Source organism: Rhinolophus hipposideros (genome assembly GCF_964194185.1).
Source record: "Rhinolophus hipposideros genome assembly, chromosome: 2".
NCBI classification, from domain to species: Eukaryota; Metazoa; Chordata; class Mammalia; order Chiroptera; family Rhinolophidae; genus Rhinolophus; species Rhinolophus hipposideros.
Window position 1 is genome coordinate 90,856,426 of NC_138048.1, and position 27,280 is coordinate 90,883,705.

The following is a 27,280-nucleotide window of genomic DNA, read 5'->3' on the forward strand; positions in this document are numbered from 1 at the left end:
AGGGAAAATACTGAAAAGAAGACGTTTTGATGACATTCTGGACACCAAGGGTAATACGATGACAGCTCTGATGGCCATTCTAGAAAAAAAGTTCCAAAATTGCATTGAAGGGTGGACTAGGCACTGGTGTCGGTATCTAGCTTCTTAAGGGGTATTTCGAAGGTGCCCATAGTGATATTCAGCAATGAGGTATGTAGCACTTTTTCTAGGATGAGTTCGTGAGCGTAATTGACAGACCTCGTATATATCACATTTGTTGTGAATCATATAGTGACATGGCTCTTTCACTTGCTACACTATAACTCTCAAGGATAAAGGATATGTCATTATCTTGTTTGAATTTCAAAATTTGATCTGTGGCAAACATATAATAAATCATTCTTAGATGTTTTTTATATAAATAAGGGTTCCTATTACAGTAACACACAAGGCTTATTTTCAGTTGTGCATAATGACTTTAGGTCACTTTGCGAAAAAAAAATTGCTCAACAGCCAATTTTATGAATGGTCCATTTATCAATTTTTTTCAACATATGAATAAACACCAATCATCCTTGTATTTATGTCATGTGGAATGTTTTCAATGGACGGGCGGAATGGAGTTTAGGTCTTTTGAAAATACCTCTAAAGTCTTACTTAATTTGTTTTTCATTTTCCTAGTGTCAGTACTTTTAAAAAAGCTTTATCAAAAATTAAAAATTCTAACATTTTAATTTCTTAGGATGTTTAGGAAATTAAATTTAATGCATAATAATCACATTTTAGCATTTTATAACTGAATATTTTAGTTCGTAACTTTGAAAAACTTTGAAATTTCAGTTTTTTAAAGAACATTTTAAACTTAATATCCTATTTGTAATATATATGTGTATAGGTATACACAGATATCGATATATGTGTATAGAAACTTTTTCTGAATAGTGACTAGAAAGAACGTATGTGTAACCTTCATGCAAACATATTTATCTCCTAAGAACGCCAGAAATATTCAGAAATTGATGCTATTTTGAAATGTGACCATATTAAAGGATATGGAAACAGAATGATAGGTTGAAAATGCAATTAGACTCCCTCTGCTCACCAAATAACACCAAGCATATCCACACAGATTTCTAAAGATAAAACTCCAAAATTATTTCAAGCAAACATTCTCCTAAGGAACAATATTGAAAGACTTTTCTCTGGTGAAACCATCCAGCCACAGGCATAACACATCTACTAAAAGTTTTAGTTACCTTCTAATAGTTGAAAATGGCCAGCCTAATTTACCTCCACTGAGAGTAATTACTTGGCCAATTTCTTGCATAACCATGAAGTTGTCAGTGTAGTGCTGGTTCATTCAAAAGTATGATTAGTCACTCAGGATTCACTATACATTTTAAGAATGTCCCAAATTTGAAAGACAGTAAAAAATAAGTAGAAAACAATAAAGTCAAAGAAATCTAAAGAACTCCAGGGATAAAAAAAAAAAAAAAAGTCAAAGAATATATTCTCCTTTTAATGTTTAGGGAGAGAATGTATCCTTGAAACAAATATAAAAGGAATATCTAAAGGATGAAAAAAACTCACAGAAATTAAAGTAAGAAGGCAATAAAGAAAAAAAGCAATAAGATTAGAGGATCAAGGACCTCTCTAGTAAAGGAATCTTTTATAAAAGATAGAAAATTTGATAAACAGTATAAAAAACCTAAGAATTCAATGATTCAATTCACTAAATCCAGTAACCTAATAATAGGAGTTTAGAAATTGAACTCCTATGGTGAAAATGAAGGGAGGAATATTATCAAACAGATAATTCACAAAAATTTCTCAAGGATGTATCATGGCATATTATTGTGAAATTTCAAAGTAGAGTGGGTAAAGGGAGCTCTCACACCTTTACAGAGAGTACAAAGGCAGTGGGGGATTACATGCAAAGGATTAGTGAATATAGCAGCATTGATTTTCTCAACAGGGAGACCAAAGTTTTAAGATCATAAAACAATGTGTTTAAAATCTAGGAAAATCATTTCCAAGAGGAAGAGAAAAGGAAATTAAACTGACTCACTTCCTGTGGTCTATAAACTAGAGAATTGTCCTCCAGAAACTGAAGTTGGATACATAAAAAGTACAAACTACAAAAATAAGTGAGGCAAACTACAAAATTAACTACAAACTACAAAATTAAGTGAGGCATTTGTTTACTTCAGGAAAGTAAAAGTTGTACAGGAAAGGAAATATAATCATAATATATCTGTAAAAAAGAAATCTTTATTCTCATAAAAGTGTACTCATAATGATGTAAACCTGGCATATTAATTGCTTTAACCAAAGCAGTAATAGAACCATACTGAAATATTGATAGAGAAAGAGTAGTGCATGTGAAAGTGAGGTGTTTGGGAGATAAAAGAAATGTCAGTGTGTATTTTATGAAGTAGATAATACAAAAAATTGGAAAATTAAAACAAATTATAAGTATGGTATTTTCAAATATAAGGATGTTTTTTGGGGAAAAACTGGGATGGGGGTGGGGAACTTAAGTTTAAATCAGTTGCTTCTTGGAACTGGGAATCCATAATTTTTTCCAGTGCAGGGGGCTAGGGGCTGTTTTTTGTTTAAAGCCTTTAGGGATACTTAGATGATTTATATTATGTAATATAAAACTTTGATAGAATAATAGTTAAATTCTATAATTAATTTTACTTTTTACATTTTATTGAAACACAATGTTTGTTGCCTCTTATTTTAAGGACGTCATTTTACAGGATTTTTTCCTATTGCCTTTTCTAACTTTAGTGCTCAGTTTCTGTCATAGACACTTGAGGTTTAATGTAACATTGCTATTGTTGTTTTGTTAATTGCTTTCTGAAAGGCACAGTGTTCTAACTTCACAGCTGTGCAACTTGTAAAAACCTGTGATCTAATCACAATTGCTAGGTAAACTAAGGAAAAAGTGTTGGAAGGAAGATTTCATAAACAGTACTCTTTGAATTCTTTCTTTTCTCTAGTGACTAAGGTGCTTGCTAAGACTTCTAGGTCGTTTTTAATAGCCACATTCATTATTCATATAGTGACTATGTATGATATTCAGAATCCTAGAAATAAAAAGTCAAGGAATTGGACACAGGAAGAAACTAAGTTTCTATGGAGTTTGGGCACAACTGAAGTTTGGCAAATTATATCATTGATAGAAATCCCCTGCTGTTTTCAACATGGGGTTTATTTTAGAGACATATAAGCAGGAAGAATGTTCATTTTTCTGATTAGAACAAAAACTGGCAAAATCAAGAATGACATATCTTCTTATCAAATGTGATAATTTGTATTAAATATCCCAGTTCTTACCACCTCTGTGTACCCAAACTCTTTGCTCTTTTTCTTTGTAAAGCTCTTTTTTTTCCTGATCCTAAGTTTGGCCATGTGACTCGATTGGTCAGTAAAGAAGAAATTATGGGATGTCATTTTAATATCTATGCCTTAAGAGACCTTGAGTGCTCATGTTTGTTCTCTTGTGCTTCTGCGATTGCCATGAGAACCTGGAAGGGTAATACATGAATGAGCCCAGACAAGGTACAGATGCCTTGACGATTCCAGATGATACCATATTTATAAGAAACACACACTTATCATTCTAGGCCTCCAAGTTTCTATGACTGTTTTGTGTGTAGCTTTATGTGACAATAGATAATTGATACACACATAAAATATATAAATTTATTTTTTAAATATTGCAAGAACAGTTCTTTGACACAGAGCCCTGAATTATATAGCTTATAGTGCCAATGAATCAAACTATTATTACAGCAAAATATGTCATAGAACTCAGTGCTTTATTTTTATTTAATCTGTATTCAACATATAAATATCTGTAAACAAAATGTTACCAGTCAACTGCGTCTTCCATACAAAGCAGCATAATTGACATCAGAAAATATTATTGTTTTGCACAATTACAGGAAGAAAATCTTCAGTGATATCTGAAAATAAATAAACCCCAAATTAAGACTTGAAATTTTTCTACTATAAACCTAAGTATTAGTCTCCTAGGGCTGCCATAAGCATGTACCACAAAGTGGGTGGCTTAAAACAGCAGCAGTGTATCCTCTTGAAGTTCTGGCATCTAGCAATCTGAAATCAAGATGTCAGCAGAGTTGGTTTTCTAGAGAATCCGAGGGAGAATATGCTGCATATCTCTCTCCTACCTTCTGGTGCTGCTGGCAGTGCTTGGCATGAGTTGGTTTATAGACTTGTTATTCCAATCTCTGCCTCAGTTGTCACAGGGCCTTACACTTTGATGTCTTCCTGGTATAAGACTACCAGTTACTGGACTTTGGCCTACCCTAAATCCAGTATGATCTCTCTCTGATATTCTTAATTACATCTGCAAAGACCCTATTTTCAAATAAGGTCATATTCACAGGTAATGGGATTTAGGGCCTGTAACGTCTGTGTGTGTGTGTGTGTGTGTGTGTGTGTGTGTGTGTGTAGGTACAATTCAAACAACTACAATGTATAAGAACTCATTTTAAATATTATTAAAAAAAAAAACATATGTCAAACACTTTGCCTACTACCCTTCTCTACTGCTAATTTGACCTTTGGTAAGCCTCATAGTCATTTAAATGTATATTGAAAGGGGACTTAAAAAAGTATCTACACCAACCTCTTTTAGAGATGAGAAAATAGAGAATGTAATTTTATTTGGAAATCAGAAATAATACACTATGTAGATGCCTAATTTTTCAGTAAAGGCAGCCATAAGTCCAGTTTTGTTGCCACACGTGACCTGTGTGTTACAGACAGTGATGCTTAAACTTTTTGAATATCAGTTTTGTCATCTTAAAATCGTGTATCATAATATTTACCGTATAGTGTTATTGAAATTATAAAGTAAAATAAAATATCCACTACAATATTTGGGATACTATAGATTAAATTGCTTATCGGAGTAATGTATAGAAAATGGCAGAATTTATGTTTTAGGAACTGGTATTCCCATAAAGCCTTATTACTGTGACACTTTATGAAAATCCTTTCAGTCTTTGCATTACCTCGATGTGAACATTATGAAAATTTACAAAAGTGAATTTACATGCCCACACAAAGGGAAAAAAATTTCCTTTGAAGAAGTTAGTAGGAATAAATTTCTACCTAATGAAATATCTGACAGAAAGAAAAAAAAATCACCAACTTCTTCAAAGGAAATAAACATAGTATTTTTGGATTATGTATATATAATATCTATTCATTGATTATTTTCAACAGCTATTATGTTCCATGAAAATAAGAACTAGCTGAACCATCAGCTCTAATGTGTTTTTTGGAGCAAAAATTAATGTAAGATCCGGTTTAATTTTCATATAAGACCCAGTTGGGGTCTTATAACGTAAGACCGGGTGTTGTATAATATAATATATAATATAATATATAATATATATATAACATATTATATATATAATATAAATATAATATTATATATAATTATACATAATTATACATAATATAACATAATATAACATAATATAATATAATATAATATAATATAATATAATATAATATAATATAATATAATATAATATAACATAATATAAAAGACCGTGTCTTATATTAATTTTTGCTCCAAAAGATGCATTAGCACTAATAGTCCGACTAGGTCTTATTTTCGGGGACACACGGTATGTAATGAGCTTCTCATTTGTGTCTGGAATCATGTTTGATTTCAAAAAAAAATAATAATAATTTTATCTTCCCTGTACTCCTCATGAAGTTTGGAGTCTTATAGTGGGAGCCATTCGTGGTAAATTACTCTCTCCAGGTAAGCCCTAATCTCCCTGAAGGAAGCATTCCCTTAGTAAATTAATACCTCTTTTGTGTACTATAATTATATTCTTAGTGGTATTTATGAGCATATTACAGCTAAATGAAGACAAATGCAAGATTTAGAGATACATATAAAGTAATCCATATTTCATGATTATTTCTAGGGGAAAAATAATATATATCAGATTTTCCAATTGAACTTTGTAAATTTTGATTCTGATTTATGAAACCTCCAGATATGTTACATTTTCTTTCCACTATCACTGATTGATATTAGGTTAGGTTAAGATTGGTGACCTGATTGATGTGGTTCTGCCATATTTATCCATTACTTTCCTCTTTATAATTATTAAATAATTTTTGGAATATCGTTAACAGATCAGCTATGTATAATAAATGTCTTATTTATTGTCAAATTTTATTCCACTATTCTAATAACTATTGATAATCTAATTCCTTTATTTTAAACTTACAACTAATTTTGTACTATACTTGTAAATATATTTTCAGTTGAAACTCTACTGTAAGGTAGGATTTTCATTCTCTATGTATGTACTCATATGTGTGTATGTATGTATACTGATATCAATGCACACATTTGTATACTATTGCATGGAACAATAAATTGTCCTTAGTATGGTCAATGAGACCTCTTCCAGCTGACTTTTGTGTCCTTTTGCAAATTTTCCATAATTCCTTGAGCATATCTCATGTTCCTGAACCAAACAAGAAGTAAGAATACCATCTGCTATTTTCATGCCCTAGTCCTGGAATCAGCCATTTGTTCAAAAAGTCTTGGTAGCTTTCAGTGGAGAATGGACTCTGTTGCTTCTGATAATATCAGCTGTGATTGTATCATTATTCCTTCCCCTATACGGAATAGGACAATTTCCTGTATCTTCTTTCAAGATCTTCTCTTTATTTTCGGATGTCATCATTTTGACTCGGATGTGCTTTGTTGTAATTATACTTACCCTGCTTGCAGTTTAGTATTCTTCTTTGATTCATTCTCATTGTCTCTTATTTCCTTTTTGAAATAGAATATTTTATGTACTATATCTGAACATGTTTGATGTAGTCCCAAAAAATATTGACTTTTTCTTCATGTTTATTTTCCCACTTTCCTACATATCGATAATTATATTGATTTTTTATATTGTCCTACAGATCATTAATTTTCTTTATTTTTCTCTTTTGTATATTGTATAAATTATATTAACCTCTATTCAAGCTCCCTGATTTTTTTTTTTTTTGTCCTACTGTCTAGCCTATTAGGGAATTTTTAATTTCACTTATGTTGTTTAATTTAATTTTTATAGAATTTTCTTTTTCTCTTTTTCAGTTTCAGTTTTACTGCTCATATTCCCTAAATGCTCTCTCATTACTACTAGATTTTGTTTCAGGATATTTAATATATTTATAATAACTGCTTTAAATTCTTTCCCCAGTAATTTCAACGTGTATGTCTTCTTGGGAATCGTGTTCCTTGGCTGTTTTGTTCTTTGAATATAAGTCTGAAAGTATGTTTTTGAGTATGCCTATGAAAACTCTCTTTTTCAAATATTATATCATCTTGCATTTCCCACAGAATGCAAATGTTTTTCAAATTAATTAAATATTTTGACAAGGCATATAGTCATTATATTATAGACACTGTACTCAAAATCAGTTATTGTAATGGTTGCACTTAGGCATTTTTGTGCTATACCTACTTGCCTGAAAAAAAAAAAAAAATAGGAGGAGACAGACAGTATTAAGACATTTAGTTTAACCCTGACATTCCAATGTCTTAAGTAAATAAGGATCTCTTTCTCAAATATAATGTGAACCAAAGCCTTTCTTTTAATTTGGGTTACAATTGGAACCAATGGTGTCATTAGGGTATCACTGTGAGGTGAAGTTCAAGTAGAGACTTTAGGGATGAAAGGGTGTGAGCTATGCGTCATTTTGGGGGAAAGCATTGTGGGGAAAGGGGCAGAAAGTTCAAAGGTATGTATTGAAACTGTTCTTGTCACATTGGAGAATAAAAGAAAACATTTATTCTCCAGTATACTTGGTATAGTGGAGAGGACACTATAGGAGGTGAGATTGGGGTAGTGAAGCTTCTAGGTCCTCTAGAGACTTTGCCTTTACTCTAAATGTGATAGAATTCCTTTTCTTCAGTCTTTCACATCTGGGCCGAGTACCTATCACCAAAATTTACATAGTTTTCACTACCTAAGTCAAACGTCCTTCTGTCATCATACATTTGACTCTCTTTACCCTCTTCTATCTTCCCATTTAGATAATGTATTATAGAATTATACAATTGAAACCTATATAATTGTATTAGCAAATTAGCATTTTTTTTCTCTTTTCTTGACAATAGACTGAGTATGGTTGTTAACATATGTGCAACAAATCTACTGTGTGTGATGCCTAATCTAGGAGGACATCCTTTCTGCATGTTTCTTAATAAGACTCAGATTTCCTGTTCCACTTTGCCTCTTTAGTTGTATGGGTCCGGTTTGTGGGAATTTAGTCATCTTTACATGCTTAGAACCAAGTCCCTGTATTTTCATTATGACATTCTCTTTGACCGACATCAGTTTAGTCCTCTATAACTAAATTTGACCAAAGTACATAGAAGAGTCTTTTGACCAAATCTGGAAAGTTGGACACTTTATCCAAGTCAATCACTTTTCCCATTTAGCCTCACACTGAATTAACAGTCTTCTGCTGTGATTCCTGTGAGACCCATGTCACCATCCTGTGCTGATTCTTGGAGGCTTTGTTCCTTCAGCTCTACTCTGTCCCAACTAATAGAGCTGACACTAGTTATAATTATTAAGTAGGAATAATGAATAATTATTATTATCCATCGACATCTTGAAAAACACAAAGTGATCAGACATCCCTCTTAATTGTACATTAATGAGTTGGACTCGATAGGCATTGCTATTATATGATGTATCATTGTTTGAAGATTCACTGTATAATGTGCATAAAATGTTTTTAAAATTGTCATTTTTCAATGGCAATGTAAAAAAAAAAAAAAAGCTAAATAAGACCTTGAAAGTTAAAACGATCTGCTTCATTCTAGAAATATGTTTACCTTGGTAAGAAAGCCATGACAATGCAACATCTTTAGTTAAAATAAATTTGAAGAGAAAATTGTGGAGAATTATTCTGAAACTGAGTAACAGATTAAATAATTAGCAGATTAAGACTATAACCCAGAGATTTGATGTATGTTTGAAACATTTTATTTAGCAGTATTATTAAATAGTAACAATATTATTGAATTAATGTGACAAAAAAGTAATTCTTAATACCACATCTGTTTTGTGGATGTAAATGTACTTTTGATATTTATTCTAAAAGGAACTTCCATGGATAAACTATAGTGAAAGAAACAGGCGATATGTTTCTGACAACATGGATGGATCTTGAGAATATAATGCTAAGCGAAATAAGTCAGACAGAAAAAGCAGAGAACCCTATGATTTCACTGATATGTGGTATATAAACCAAAAACAAGACAAACAAATGAGAAACAAGAACTCATAGACACAGACATAGTTTAGTGGTTACCAGAAGGTAAGGGGGGTGGGGGGAGGGAGATGAGGGTAAGGGGGATCAAATATATGGTGATGGAAGGAGAACTGACTCTGGGTGGTGAACACACAATGGGATTTATTGATGATGTAATATGGAATTGTACACCTGAAATTATGTAATTTCATTAACAATTGTCACCCCAATAAATAAATTTAAAAAAAAATTGCTGCCAACTATATTATAGGTTCTTTTAATGATGCATTTGATTTCAGTTCACATATACTGTTGAGCTGCTTTCAAATGAAAGCCCATAGAGAAATATATATCAATATAAATAAACTACATTTTTTTATCATTTTAAGTTGCATATCTTTTCTAAATCAGAATCTATAAAATGGTAACATTGTTTCACTGAAAAAACAGTTTTTTTCTAAAATAAAATTTATTTATTACTACCTGGTACCTATTTTTCCCCCTATGTCTGTGTTTCAAAAGAGGCAGCTCTTGGTTATTGAATGAACAAAGTTTCATAAGTTAAATGGCAGAAATATTTTTCAACATGGTGATGCTTATTTAAGGCTTGGCAGTGTTTTCCTTATAGATTGGTTATTGAAATAGATAGATATTAAATTTTATGATAGAAAAATGTAGATGTTCCATTCTTCTCAATCTGCTGTTCCACAAAATACATAGATTTTTTTTTTTTTTTTTGCAGATGAATAAGTTGCAATTTCCTAATAGTTCATTTAAATATGCTCCTCTCTGATGCCTCCTTAAGAAAGTTCATGTCGGTGAGCAAAGAGGGGTTTCTCACACTTCCCAGAACAACAGTGTTCAAAGATACAGCTATTATATTGAGTGCCTAAAGTTTTTCACAGAGTAGGCAGGCATAGAGCATATTAGGAGGGAAAAATACTTCAGATTCATAAGTTTCATATTTATTTTTTCTAAGTTATTATGCCTGAGAATGTACCCGGCCCCAGGCATGATGCAAATCTTTCTTCTGGTCCCTCTTTTCATAATCATCACTCTCCATTTACAAAAGTAATTCATCCCTATCTTTTACCCATTGTAATACTTCACCATTACTTCACTCTGCGGTAAAAAGCCTCAAGAGTGCCAAGTGAAGGATCTCCATAAATAACAGTGTACATTATGAGGAACCGGTTCATGTGATTACGGAGACTGAGGTTCCACAATCCACAACATTCAAGTTGGAGGCTCAGAAAAGCCAGTGGTGTAATTCATGCCGAGGCTAGTCTCAAGAACCAGCATAGCCAATCGTGTAAACCCCAGTTCATTGTTTTGAATTTTGTCTCTGGTATTTTGCTTACCTCAATTTCATTTAGTCTTTTACTGGAGTTTTCTCTTGTTCTTTCATTTGAGACACATTTCTTTGTTTCCTCATTCTGGCTGCCTCTCTGTTCATTTCTATGTGTTAGGTGGATCCTCTATGTCTGCCAGTCTTGCTCGGTGGCCTTATGTAGTAGGTGCCCTGTGGGGCCATGGCACAGTCTCTCTGATCACCTACCCCAGGTGCTCTGGGAGTGTCCTTGTGTGGATTGTGTGTGCCCTCCTGTTGTTGTTAAGCTTTGATTGCTATTGGCACATCAGTGGGTGGGATGGACCCTCAGGCTGATTAGCTGTGGATTTGGGCCATATCCACAGCATATAGGCTGCTGTGCTAGGTCTTATGCCACTAAGTGGGACTCACTCCAATGGACTCTGGTGCTTGTTGAGACTGCCCTTCATGTATGCAGCTTGTTGGGCTAATTGGGCGGTGCTTTCCTATGGTCTGAAGCCAGCCTCCAAGTATGTTGGTTCTGGGTCTTCTTAGGGGTTCCAGTGCAGGTCCAGGTCACCCACTACCTGTGACCAGTCAGGGTCTAGCAGGTAGGAGCTACAAAGTGATACACGGTTGTTTTCTGCCTTTACTAAACCTGAAGCCCATGGGAGAGGCCACACTGCAAATCCAGGGCATCTACCACCAGTGTTGAACTGGGGTAGCTCCGTAAAAAGCCAGGACTCCCTGAGGCCTTCTGCCACATGCCAGGTCCCTTAAGATTCTACCACTGATAAAGGCTTGTACAGTATGCATGCTGGGTTTGGCCAGGTATCAGGGAATCACTAGAGTGGGAAGAGTTGTGCTCACCAGGTTAATGTAGATTCTGGATTGGTGCCAGCGATGAGCCTGGAGCTACTCAACAAAAGTCTCAGAGAATGCCTAGGTCAGTAGCCACCCTCTTGGGCCTTGCAGACTCCAATAGTTTTCTTAGAAGAAGTGCAATGCGGGCGAGCCTGACTGACTGCCATGAAAGTGCTTTGGTGTTGAGGAAAGTTGGATGGGGCAAGTCCCAGTGGAGTTCACCAAGTCAATCATATTCAGATTTGTCTGTGGTGGGGATGGGCTCAACACAGGAAAGATGGAGCCCACCTATTGGCTGCACAGGAGAAAGACTCCTCACAGTAAAAATGCTTATTGTTCTCCAACCCTTGATGGGAAGCCACAGACCTCAGTCTGCCCCCCCATATGTCTGCGATGTCTCCCCACATGTCTGCAATGCCCCCCGAGTCACCATCCGTCCGCCGGAGCCCGGGATGAGTGCCCATTAGTGAATCTGTGTCTGGGCTGTTTAAGAGGATGTCTGGGTTTCCTGCAGCCTTCCTGAATGGTTGGAATCCCCACTGTTTTTTGTCACGTCCCTCGCTACAAGTGGTGTGGGGAGCGAGGAGGGCGGCACAGGATTAAGAAAAGACAGAAGCCATGAATAGAGTGCAAGGGGGGACAAGGGACTCCAGCTTCAAGGACTGGGCCCCGAATCGGGCCTATGCGTAGTTTTTATTAGTTAGGTGGGGAAGTAAAGGAGATAAATCTCAAGATCTTGTCAATCTCAAGATCTGTGAATCCCATACATCATAATAAGAAACTGATTCAAGCCAATCACCTTTGCCTACAGACAGCTGAATCTTAAGTCTCAGGATGCATGTACTTCCCCAAGGGACAAAACCTTTATGCATATGAATAGATGGAGAGCACATCATTGAATCTCTTCCCCTGCAGGTTGTGGAAAGGTATGCAACCACAGAGGCAGAGGCTCTCCTTAGCTGGGGGAAAGTGGGGTGCTGTGCCCACCTCTATGAACCCTGTGGATTCTCCTGTTGGTCCCCACTCGACTGCGCCTGGCTTGAGTTGTCCCCACATGGGGAATCTTACTCGTCATTGGCTGACCAGCCATCTTTCTGGGGCCAAACAGAGAGATGGCACAAAGGTGAAGCAATGTCCCTAAAAGGATCCATCTCACAGACTGTCCTTTGTTTAGGGGCAAGTACAAGGAGACAGACGGATAGGCTGCTGCATGGCAACATTTTTTTACAGCCAGATGTTGTAGCGGCTCCTCTTCCAGGCACCAGTGCTTCAGACTGGGGTTTGTCACTTCTGTGGGAGGAACATCCATGGCCAAAATATCCCTTCTGATTCTCATCCTCCACATGGAGGTTTGGGGCCAGCCCATTTCACATTTCTGCCCCTCCTACCAGTCTCAACATGTTTTTTTTTTTTTTTTTTTTTTTTTTTTTTTATATCTGTAGTTATAAAGCTTCTGTTCAGCTAGACTACAGATGATTCTCTGTGTTGTCTTTTCTATAATTTAGTAGTAATTTTAATGTGTTCATGGATGGAAACAAGAACACTGTTTACTACTCAGCCACCTTGGATGTCTCACAAAGCTTTATTTAAACACTTCTATAATAGGTCCTGGAGTAAAGAATTTCAGGCAAGTTGTTCATGCGTTTATGTTTTTTATCTTAGAAATATTAGTAGTGGTTGAAGACATAGGTATAAGCAAAAAGTGGGATAGGGCACAAAAATCATTTAGGGAATAATTGCAATTACTGAAGAAAAGTGATAAGAATATGATCTAAGAAATAACAGTAATGAAACATATTTAGAAATTGGCAATTCTATGAGGGGAATACAAAAAAAAATGACCTGATTTAGAGGTTTATTTGGGCAACTGGAAGAATGATTATGATATTAAATGAAATTGAGATAAATAAAAAATAATTTAGAAGTTAAAACTGACCTTTATGTACATATCTGCTCTTCTATAGACTGTGTGGCTTGAGAAAGTACTGGTAGCTCAGGGAACTGAGAGAAGACCAATCTGGACCACCCGGATGCTCATTTTCTATCTTTATACCATTAACATAGCAGCCAGCTGGCTCAGAAGGTTCAGGGTAGCTCAATTAAACAAACAAACAACAACAGAAAACAAAAAACAAAAAACAAAAAAAACAAAAACAAAAACTCAAGCCTGGTTAGATAAAACTGCATCTATGAGGCTTCATGTATGTTGACATTATTCCTGACTAAAACATCATGAGCATTATGAGGATGAAGCCACACTAACAAAATGTCGACCATGGTAAAGTCAGACCAGCCATGCCCAATCTAAGATGTGTCGTTTGGAGGTTATGATCATTCCACAAATTCTCTTATTCTAAGCACCCTCGTAATAAACCTTCATCCTTTTTGTCTTTTCTACTTTTTTGGGTGTTTTTAACTTATCTTTACATATACCCAATTTTAATCTCATTTTTTCATGCCAAGTGTTCTAGTTTTTATATAGTATTCAGACTCTAATTTTGATTGCATTATTAAAAAATAATCTTGAGGGTTGGACAATTTGACTCCACATTTTTAAATTGGGAAACTGAACAGTCATTGAGATACTAAGGAGAAACTGTGGTAAGAATATACATAAAAATCCTAGTTCAGAAAACGGAGCTGTTTTGTGAATTATCCTGATTCTCTTGGGAGATATTTTGACAGAGATTAAGGCTTCCTGGTTATACATTTCAGCTCTATACATTACCAACTTTCAACAATGAATGGTTCTTGCCTATAAAACATATGTTGATAGTCTTCTAACAGGATTACTTTGAGAACTAATCTAATTGATATATGCATATATATTTCTTAGCAATCAAAAATTTTAGCTAACTTCATCGCTATTATTATTTATTTGTTCTAGACTTGGAACTTCTTGAAGTCTTGAATTTTAATTATAAGTATATTTCCAATATCTAATAGAATGTATTCCACATACTTGGTTTTCAATACATATTTATTTAAGGTATTAATCACTTATTCATATCATTTGACTCCATTGTTTCTCACTTTTAAAAGACTATGGCAAAATGACATTGAGAAAATTTCAATTACATTTGAAGCGATGCAGTCCTGAATATGCAGTAATACTTATCAAAGGGTAAAGACAATAATGACATGTTCAAATATTTACAGCTTCCCTTATCAAGCCTAAGTGAAAAACTAAATGTCCCCCCTCTGTGTGTGCTTTCCATCATTTTCTTTCCTCTATCATCTCATGCTATTCTTTTGTACATCTCATTTGAAAGTTATAAAAATTATCTTTTAACATATGGTTTAAGTGTTAAAATCTTCTTTATTTTTTTGTGTCCTCACTAAATATCATGAGAGACCACAATGTATACAAAGGCAAATAGAAACATATATTCTGGAAAATATTTAACTTTCACTTAATTCATAATAGAAGTAATTTTAAGGTAAGTATTCTGACCTAAAATATATATACCTTCAATATTAAGCAATTATATTGAAATTCTTCAACAAGAATTGTATTCTATGTATATGACATTTATGTTGGAAATGTTGATTTCTATTATTAGCCATAAATCAAGATTTATATTTTATCATGTCTTAATTTTATTTAGTGTATATGTCCTCTTTCCTGCTTACTCCCCAGAGTAATAGTAATTATATTTATGGTATAACAGAATGATAAAACTAGAATATTCAATTTTAAAATTGACAAATACAAGCCCATTAACTAAATACTGAAACAGAATTGTGAGCAGTATAACACCTTTATTTTCTAAGGCTAATTATTCATTTACCTCATTGTGCTTTTTAGTGCCCATTATATCAAAAGAATAAGTTGTAGTTTGCATCTGGGATATTTCTGAGATTTAAAAAAAAAAGGTGTTCTTCTGAATTTCAGTTGCTTTAGATGAAATCTAAATGGCAAATAATATGAAACTATAGATTTCTAATTCTTATTAATTCTACCACAATTACAAATTAAATAAACATAAATACAAGTAACATTCACAGTAAATACAGGGGGTTAGAAAAAGTGTTATATTGTCCTCCTATCCTATTCCAGTCTTCTAAATTTTAATTGAATGCCCAGGATGTTGCCATAATTTTATTGTGTTCACTCCTTTTAATTTATAAATTGAGTACATTTTCATTATTTTGTATTTCTCATTGCATTAATACTATTGAATTTAAAGGTTTAGTGGAAAAAAGAAAAATATATTAACATGTGCACAGTACTTTGATTTCCTGTGAATTATGGGAGGCATAATCCATAAAACCAATGCAAGTTGTTAGCTAAATTAGAAGCTGTTCAAATTAACCAGGCATTTCCCTCCCTCTATTTCCAAAAAGAAATCAGAAGAGTCCAAATACTACCATAGAAATTGTACAGTAAAACCATCACACATATGGTTTTATCAGAACATATTCTCTTTCCTTAGTGAAAATAACCTTCTGAAGATAAAAATCTGAACAGAAATTCCGTTCTTGATTATCTGCAAAAGCTACAAAGCACTTATGGGCCTATTGAGCAATCAGATAGGCAGAGTTTTAGGGAAGTCCATTCCTAAAATGTATCTTTATTTCCTGATGTGCTTATTGCCAATGTTATTTTAGCTGTAAGAGTATCTTAAAGACATAAAAACAGTTCTGGGTGTTCTAAAGATGATGGCAGTAGCCTGCAGCTTATATAAACTCTATAGGGTCCATGGACATAGATGCAATAAAGCAGAACATAGAAAACACAGATTATATAAAAGTTAATATGTTCAGCCCGGAAGATACTTTTAAACATTTGCTGAAATTACTTTACAAGCGGGTGTATTCACCATAAAATCATTGTAATGGAGAAATAAAGCAGGGATTCAAAATAAAAAAGCAAGAAATTCTCTCAAATGATTTCATGTAAACATCTAAATAACAACTAGGGTTAGCTTGATGCAATTTACAAAGTTTGTTTACATGAAAATCTCATTTACAGCTTTCTGGTATAGATAATTACATTATTAAATTTAATGTTATTCCCAAAAGCTCTCATGTTTTTATAATGTCTAAATGAGTCCCTGACCTATTTACCATCTACGTATGTGTGTTTGTGAATGTGTGTATGTACTATCTTTAAAGTAAGATTAGTTCATGGGCTATACCTACAACCACCTATGCATATATTTGTTAGCACTTATTTTTAAACGGGATTCAATGCTTATTAATCAGAGGGCATTATTCTTTAGGAAGGAGAATTGGAAGAAGAAAAATTGACAAAGCTAATTAACAAATTTGCTTGTGATTAGGAATTCAGGAAAGATACCAAATTCAGACTTGCCTAGAACAAAACTGCTGGGGTATTCATCCACTGAATTGCTGCTTTCTCATCATTTTACATAAAATGAGGGAAATTGAAGGGAAATATTACCCCCATAGGAACATGAACTTACAATGCACACTCCATAGAGCATGTTGGCCACAGGACAAATTTCTGGGGGACAATGAGAGGATGAAGGCCCAGTGAATATTCTTGCTGACACTATTTTGTGGACTTTTACTTTCCTCAATGGAGCCTATTCCCTACTGTAATCAGCATAAAGTTGTGGAATTGACCTTGAAATTGGTACTTGGTGGTAACCAAGAAGGGGCCCACCTGTCCAACAAACTAAAAATACAAAAATGAATATATATACATACATATATATAAACATATATACATATACATATATATGTGTGTGTGTGTGTATATATATATATACATATATATGTATACATGTATATGCGTGTGTGTGTATATATATCTCCATACCTGCGGAAATGGTTAATCATATTTTCTGTGGAAATACTGCCCAAAAGTATGTGGATATTACTGATATGTGCCATCCTGTTCCATGCTCTTAAAAGTGATACATGCATATTTTGTTAGACTTTTCTCCCTTCCTGTCTCAAGATGTTGAAAACTGTTGCAAATTCCTTAGGCCTTGAGATGGAAGTTTCTCTCTCAGCTCTGAATCATGAACCACAGGACTGACACACAAAACAGCAGTAAACTGTTTAAACCACTCTTACAGGAGGCTACTGTATTAGACACAAATTGTACCCTTCTTAAGAAGTTCTCGTAATAGTAGACAATTTGAATAATTCCATTAATAGGTTTCTTATTAAAATTTAAAAAAATCTAATATCTAAAATAGATTAAAATGATCAAATGTATAGTTATATATTCAATACATATCCGCAACTGATATCCTGTTGCAAAATTGCATAGAATGTTTAATTTTTCTTTTTTAGAAGACCGTCAACTCTGAGTCAGTGAATATTCCATGTGATACTGAAGTAAAATTATTGTTTTAACTATTTTTGTTGAGTATCAGTGAAGAACTTCAGTGAACACCTGAAAAATAAAATTTAAATAATCCCCAATTTCTTTTGGTTTACTTATGTCCTGAATTACCCAAGGGAATTATTAATCTTGACTAGGTTTCTCTTGAATGATTTGTGCTCTCTGCGAAAAACCAAACCAAACAAAAACACCATCACTCAGTTCTTAGCTCTCTCATATAAAATAAAAGGAATTAAGGATTTTAAGAAAGCAAAAGCCTTCACTGTTGCTGCTGTTGTTACTTTTTAATTATATTTCAGAATTTACCATAGCCTTTATCATAAAACCTTTTTCAAGATAGGATTGGATTCTCTGACTGTGGTAGTAATATTAAGGGGAAGTGTAAGTTTTTAAAGTCAATGAACTACTTGTATTGCAGCCTTTTTGTAACAGCATTTGTGTGAGTCAAGACGTTGTTAAGCATGTCTCAGTTTATTCTCCAGAGAGTACTGAACAAACTCTAATGTCGTGGAAAGATAAATATAACTGAAGGGTTTGGAGAGGTGATGGGAAATCAGTGCCTGGGAAGAGCACTTAGCTGTGTTTTTAACTACAAATGTCAAAGAGCAGGACTGTGTTTCTGTCTTTTTCTGGAAGTGTTCTGAATTTGACCACCTTTCTTTTTGTTTTTTTCTGAGGCTCTGGAATGAGAAAAGATGGATAGTGAATTTGACCTTCCAGCATTTATTGTCTTAACACAGTTCCTTCTTTGGGTAGTAACATCTTTGTACATAGTTCCTCATTGCATTCATGTGCAATTATCTCTTATATCTTAGAAGTTCTTATAACCTATTAGTAACAGTTGTTCCACATTTGTCCATACAGGAGGAGTTTTTAACTGAAATATACTTATTGGTGTGGGAGATGTTAAGTAACGGATTCTAATGGGATTAATTTTGTTTTAGTATTTTCTGTTACGCAGGCAGTGCTTCTGACCTTTCAGATCCTGAACAGAAATGGCAAATCAGGCCTTCCAACAGTATACCCTTAAACATGTTATTTGCTTCCTGGTTGCAATACGTCATTGATAGGTTCTAGTATTATAAAAGTAATATTACCCACTACCGTCTGAAGTTACAAATACATACCAAGAAATCAGATAATTGCTGCCTTAATTGATTATTAGGAAGTCAAGTAATTGCTACTATATGAAACCAATATTTGGACTCCATTAAAAGTCGGAACTAATATAATGATTGTCAAGTGTAAGTGAAAAAAAATTCCAAACATAAAAAACAGGCATATTACCCAAGTTATTACATAGATGAAAGAATGAGATATTGAGAGTAAGCAAACACAATCTTTTTGCAGAAGTGTAAAGTCATTCTTTAATTTGGGGCTTCTTATTCTAGTTTTGAAATCCTGATGAATTAAACAGTGACTATGTTTTTGTAGTGTGGTTAATGGAATAGGTTGATTTCTCACAAGCACACTAGTCCTGGGCTCCTTAAACACACACTCACCTACATATATAACACAACCATATAGATTATTGTAGATTGCACGTAACAGTCTCCATGCCCATTGCAGATGGAAGTAGTTGGGATCAATTCTGTTAGAATCACTGTTAGCCAATTCATCTGCCATGCAATGCATTTCTGTGAAACCAGGTCTTTACTGAAGAAATAAGCATGTTTGTTTCACTTTGGTTCTATATTTTCATCTCTATAACTGCTGTGTGCTTTTCATTCCATGAATCAATCTTCTCTTTCCTCTAAAATACATGTATTGCAATCTTTTACTTTTTAAAAATCTTTATTTTTTTGGAGTTCTGGTTTTACAACAAAAGTGAAGAAGCTACAGATTTCCCATATATCACATGTCCCAACATTTGCATAGCTTTCCCTGTTATCAACTGACCAGAATGGCAAATTTTATCAAGGATGAAACAATTGACACAGCATAATCACCTGAAGTCTGTAGTTTACCTTAGGATTAACTCTTGGTGTTGTATATTTTATAAGTTTGGACAAATGCATAATGACGTATATCTAGCATTATAATATCATACCGAGTTTTTTCACTATCTTAAAAATTCTCTATCCTCTGGCTATTCATCATTTCCTTACCCACTTCACCCCAGGCAACCACTGATCTTTGTGTTTTTTCCATAGTTGTACTTTTTAAAAATGTGTAGTTGGAATCATACAATATATAACTTTTTCACATTGGTTTCTTTCACTCAGTTATATGCATTTAAGTTTCCCCCATGCCTTTTCATTGCTAGATAGCTCATTTCTTTTTTAGCGCTGAATACTCTTTCATTGTTTGGATGTACCAGTTTCTCTTGTCATTCACCTTACTGAAAGACAACTCGATTGCTTTCCAGTTTGGGCTATTATGTATAAAGCTGCTATAAACATATTTGTGCAGGTTTTTGTGTGAAGCATAAAGTTCAGCTCCTTTGCGTATGTACCAAGGAGCATGACTGCTGGATCATATGATAAGAGTATATTTAGTTTCATAAGAAACTACTACACTGTCTTCCAAATTGTACCATTTTTCATTCCCACCAGCTATGAATGCGATTTCCTGTTACTCTAAATCCTTGCTGACATTTGGTATTGTCAGTGGTCCAGATTTTGGCCATTCTAACAGGTGAATATTGTGTCTCATTATTGTTTGAATTTGCATTTCCCTGAAGACTTGTGCTGTGGAACATATTTTCGTATTCTTATTTACCACATGTACATATTTGGTGAGGTGTCAATATTTTGGCCCATTTTTTAATTGGGTTGTTTGCTTTCTTATTGAGTTTTATGAGTTATTTGTATTTTGGGGATAGTGGTCCTTTATCAGATGTGACTTAAGCAAAATTCACTGCAGAAAATTCTCTGAGTCTATGGCTTGTTCTCTCATTCATTCTTTTTTTTTTTTTTTTCCAGCACATAAGTTCTTTATTTTAATGAAGTCCGGTTTTTAATTATTTCTTCCATGGATCATGTCTTTGATGTTGTATCTAAAAAAGCATCATCATTCCCAAGGTCATCTGGGTTTTCTCTTATATTTATCTTCTGGAAGTTTTATAGTTTTTTGATTTTATATTTAGGTCTATAGTCCATTTTTACTTAATTTCTGTGAAAAGTTTAAGTTTGTGGATAGATTCATTTTTTTTCATGCCTATTCTTGTTATCCCAGTATAATGTGTTAAAAAGACTATCTTTGCTCCATTTTATTACCTTAGCTCCACTTGACAATATTTAGGAGGGCAGTCTATTTTGGGGTTCTCTACTCTGTTCCATTTATCTATTCGTCCATTCTTTCAGCAATACCACTTTGTCTTTATTACTCTAGCTTTACTTAAATTATACAGTCTCAACCTTGTTCTTCTTCAATATTGGACTGGTTATTCTGGGTCCTTTGCCTCTCCATATGAACTTTAGAATTAGTTTGTTGATATCCATAAAATAAGTTGCTGGGATTTTTATTGGGATTACACTGAATCTGTAGATCGAATTGGGAAGAACTGACATCTTGACAACTTTAAATCTCCCTAGCTAAGACTATGGAATAATTCTCAGTTTATTTAGTTCTTTGATTTTGTTCATCAGAGATATTAGCTTCCTTCATATAGCTCATGTACACATTTTGTTAGATTTATACATAAATACTTCATTTTTGGGGGGACGCCAGTCTAAATGGTATTGTGATTTTAAATTCAAATTTCACTTGGTCATTGTTTGTATATACAGGAAAATAATTGGCTTTTGTATGTTAATCATATATTCTAAAATGTTAGTAATTTCCAAGAGATTTTTTTGTCACTTCTTTCAGATTTTCTACAAAGAAAATCATGTCATCTGCAAACAAAGACAGTTTCATCTTCCTTACTTATATGTATACCTTTTATTTCCTTTTCTTGCCTTATTCAATTAGCAAGGATTTCCAGTATGATGTTGGAAATGAGTGGTGAGAGGGTCATCCTTGCCTTGTTCCTGGCCTTAGTGGGAAAGCATTGAATTTTGAGCCAACTATAATGTTAGCTATAATTCTTTTGTAGATCTTTTTTTTTTTTTTTTATTTAATCAACTTGAGAAAGTTCCCTGCTATTCTAAATTTACTAAGAGCTTTTGTCACGAAAAGGTGTTGGATTTTGTCAAACGAGTTTTCTGCATGTATTGATATGATCATGTGATTTTTCTATTTATTTTGCTGATGTGATGGATTGCATTATTTGATTTTTGAATGTTGGACTAGCATTGCATACCTGTGATAAATCTTACTGGGTCATGGTTTATAATTCTTCTTATTCTTTTCTGGATTCAGAATGCTAATCTCTGGATGAGAATTTTTTCATTTGCGAGATATTAGTTTGCAGTTTTCTTTTGTTGTAATGTCTTTATCTGGTTTTGGTATTATAGAGTAATGCTGGACTCATAGAATGAAATAGCAAATATTCCCTCTGTTTCTATACTCTGAAAGAGATTGCAGAGATTGTTATACTTAAAGTGAATTTCATGTAGACAACTATAGTTGGGTCTTATTTGATTCATTCTGTCAATCTCTGTCTTTTAATTGGTGCATTTAGACCATTAACATTCAAAGTGTTTCTTGACATATTGGAATTAATATCTACCATATCCGTTACTGTTTTCTATTTCTTACCCTTGTTCTTTGTTTCTATTTTTGTCTTCCACCATTGCCCTGCCTTTTGTGTCTTTAACTGAGCATGTCATATAATTCCATTTTCTCTCATTTTAGCATATTAGTTATCCTTTGACCTAGAGTTTGCAATATACTTTTACAACTAACCCAAGTCCTCTTGCAAATAACACTGCACCACTACATGAATGCGTTAAAACAATTTTAATTTCTTCCTCATGTACTTTTAATAATTACTGTCATTTATTTCACTTTTATATAATCATCCATAAAGATATATATGTACATAAGAATATGCGTAAGCATACACAATCAAATGTGTGATTGCTATTATTAGTTTGAACAAATTTTTACATGTCAAATAATTTTGAAAGAGAAAAATTCACTTTTTTTTTAATCTTCACTTATTCCACCTTTGATGCTCTTTCTTTGTGTAGATGTGAGTTTCTGACCTATATTATTTTCCTTCTCCAAAGAGCTGTTAACAATTCTTATCAGGCATGTCTACTGGCAAAACGTTCCCCCAATTTTTGTCTGAGAAAGTCTTTATTTCTCCTTCACTTTTGAAGGATAATTTCACAGGGTACGGAACTCTAGGTTGTGGGTTTAATTTTTCTCTCAGTCCATTAAATATTTTCTTTTACTCTATTCTTACTCACATGGTTTCTAAGAACTTGGATGTAATTCTGATCTTGTACCTGAGAAGTTTCCTTTCCTGTCCCTCTGCTAGAATCCTGAGGGGATTTTTCTCTGATATCTCATGAAAGAACCTGGTAGAGCTTGTAGAGGTAAACAATATTGTGTTTGTGGGGGTGAGAGGTGGGGGTAGGGGCGCTTATGACAGGATCCCCCTAGAGTTTTTAACTCTCAGAGTTGTCCATACTAACCTCTAGCAATTCATCAATTACACTTCAGGTTATCCTATCCCGTCATTGCTTTTCACATCAGTTTCTGCTCATGAGTCACTGCTCTCAAAAGCCACATCTCCCTCTAGATGCCTGTCTCTCCAATCTGACAGGGTGGGTATTGCCCTGCACCCTCCCCCCTCTTATGCATACAAAAGGAGTTATTGAATTTTCAATCTATTGAGCCTATTTTTTCAGTCTGTTTAGTCTATTTACTTGTGGTTAGGACAGAATGGCAACCTCAAGCTCCTTACATGAAAACTTATAAACCAGAGTCCCAATTCTTTTTCTTTTACTGAAATGTTTGTTTGTTTGTTTGTTTTTTTGCCTTATGTATAATATGACTTTCACCTGAAGTCACAGATCCCATTGTTGCTTGCTCAATTGCAAATTGTAAAATATCCAATATGTAGCATGGAAGATGGCATTATTGTCTTCTTTGATTTTCTTTCTTTCTTTTGAAAAAACAATCTACCATCTCCTGAGGCTCATATCTCTTGATTTACCAATATTTATCTTCCCTCATTTATTTTAACTTCTGAGGCACTTACAGATATCATCAATTTTGAAACATTCTCCTCTCTATCCAAAATAGCTATGCACAATTTGTCTAGAAAAACAAAACAAAACAAACGAACAAAAAAAAATTCACCCTGCTGGACCAACTCATATAGGAATTTATAAAACACATCTCTGCACATACCTCAAACATCTACCTTCTATCCAGGCTAACCCTGTGTGTTATGAGGCACATCCTTCCATGTTTGGCTTATAACTGTCCATCCAATATTGTATAATGCTCATCTACCATTTCACAATAAATCATAGACTGCAATCATTGCCCATTTCTACAAGCAAATTTCAAGTTTTTTCCAATGGAAAGTTGCCTATTTATTCTAGCATTTATATGTTTCTTCATCATGTGACATACATGAACATGTGCCACTGTTTTTATTAGATTTTTCTTTTTTAAAAATGTCACAGTGAAAGTTTTAGGGTTAAGTGTTGTGCACTTAACTTCATTTTTTTCTTTGATAAGCCTTTTTTTTTAATGTGTGATTTTACATAGCATACTTATTTTTCATCTGAATTCATTTACTGAATTCATATGCTGCATTGTTGCAGAACTGAATGTATCTCAGTTGGCAAAATTTTTCTGGAAATTTTCTGGGGGAAAATAAGTTACAGCACTATATGTTTCTGACTTCAGCTTCAAGTTGGACATCATGTTAAATTCAAATGCTTCTATTTTTCCCCTTGTCAGTTATTTTTTTTTTCTATTCTCAAAGGTTATAATTAAATCTTTCTCTATACTTTAGAATTTCATATAAGAAAGTAAGTAATTTGGAGACAGTAAACTTTAGGTATAGTGAAAGAAGAAGCACACCAGATATCTGTGTGATTATATTACACTAAAACAAACAACCATGGGGTTTGGCTATGGAGAATGCTTCATGAAGTAGAAAAATCCTTAGCTCTCTGGCAGGGTAACTGGGTAAACGATGCCACAACTAATAAATATGTACAATACAAAAGGAGAGGTTGCTTTCTGAATTTTTTTTTAATTAAAGTTTATTGGGGTGACAATTGTTAGTAAAGTTACATAGGTTTCAGATGTACAATTCTGTAACACATTATCTATATATCACGTTGTGTTCATCACCAGAGTCAGTTCTTTTTCCATCATCATATATTGGATCCCCTTTACCCTCATCTACTATCCCTCTCCCCCCTTAACCTCTGGTAGCCACTAAACTATTGTCTATTGTCTATGTCTCTGTCTATAGACATAGACAATTTGTCTTGTTCTTTTGTTGGTTTCAGTTTTATATACCACATATCAGTGAAATCATATGGTTCTCTACTTTTTCTGTCTGACTTATTTCACTTAGCATAATAATTTCAAGATCCATCCATGTTGTCACAAATGGTACTATTTCATTTTTTCTTATGGGAGAATAGTATTTCATTGTGTATATATACCACATTTTCTTTATCCAATCCTCTATTGAAGGATACTTTGGTTGTTTATATGTCTTGGCCACTGTAAATAAAGCTGCACTGAACATCAGAGCACATATGTCTTTATGGATAAATGCTTTCAGATTTTTTGTGTGGATGCCCAGTGGAGGGATTGCTGGGTCATGTGGTAAATGCAGTTTTGTTAAGTCCAAGGGGCATGTGCATCAGCATGTAGGAAAAGGTGGCAATTGAGAGAAGAGGTAAAAGAAACTTAGTTTGGTTACTTGTTTGCCTGATTATTGGTTTTAGTATTGAAGCTGTATAAAAACTGAGGGAAACACTCCAGTATGAAGGACAAGTGTCAGAAATCAGAAAGAAAAGAAATCTATAAAAGAAGGTATTTTGAAAGTAAAAAGTGAGTAGAATCCAGATGAATAAGATTGCTTGGGTAGGATAAGACGTGTGGTCTCCACTTGGGATGTGTGGTGATGACAATTCAGTCACAGTTGCGCATGGCAAATGAAGAACCCCAAACGGTTTTTACCTGATATTCTCTTTTTCCAAACTTAGCTAATTACTAATTGATCACAATTCAGATGCAATTGTCTGCTATTCTCTTCACTGAACCCAAAGCAAAGAACATCATGGAATTGTACTGATTTCCTAATCACAATGTGTGCAAGCCAGTTAAGCAGCCATTGCACTGATGAAAAATGCTTCATATACACATATATATTTCTATCCCCTCTTTTACAATTCCTGAATTATTCAAAATGAGAAAAATTGTTTAGTTAAATAAAAACTGACCTTGAAGAGGAGCTTTATATGAGCAACCTTTTGTTTCAATGATCTTTCCAATTACTTATTCCATTTTTTTATAACATCAAAAAATTGCATGTTTCTTAAAGAATGAAACTTGTGGTACTGCCTGATGGTCATGATTTCACTCTTTACCTACTATCTCCACAATCTCTATTTTTATGATGTAAAATAATAATTAACATTTTAAAGAGAGGAATGAGATTTCCTTATATAGATCTGTTTATTAAAAACACAGCTTATATTTCAAATGTAGACATTTATTTATGGACTGGACGTTATTCTCTTGATGGAGAATATTATTCTGTTCTTAAGAGTTATATTGTGAAAATAATTGCTTTAGTCAAGATAGAAAATATCTATTTTTTCAACCCAACTGATATAAAATTTAAGAGAAAACTCTTTAAAGCTATAAAATTATTATTGAAACAAAATACTTATAAGCAGATACTTATAGATATCTATCCTGTGCTTATTTCAATAAGAATGAGAAAATAAACAATTTATTAATTTAGTATTATGAATGTTCTGGCATTGATAAAGAGGATTATTATTTTCTAGTAAGAAAGAATTATATAAGACTCTGTGTGTAATACCTTAGCTAGCTCATCACAGACTTGATCTTGTCAGAAAACCTGAGTTGTCCGTTCATGATGTATTTATGAAATTATTATGTTTTCTACATACGATAAGCATTTGTGAGGAGCAGGTAATGCAACTTCTCAGACATTGGTGAAGGGAAACACACACACACACACACACACACACACACACACACACACACATCCACACGTTATCTTAGCTCCTGAACAAGCATGCCAAAGACAAAGTGATTTTATTATAAAAGAATACTCTGGTTGAAATTGTACATTAAAGATACAGAGTGACTGTGAAAGACAAAATTGTGTAATTTGGTCCATTTGATGAATATAATTAAGGCCTGGATTCCACTAAGAAAAAAAAACACACACAAATAACCAGAGTAATTGTGAATTAAGTTTATTTGAGTTACTGCTTTCCCCACTTTACTGCCTATTTGTTCTGAAATGAAATCAGATGAGAGAAGTAAACTCTAATCTGATGAAAAAAGCTTTAATGCTTTTATGTGCCACAAAATCATAACTTTCTATCAAACCTTTGCATAAG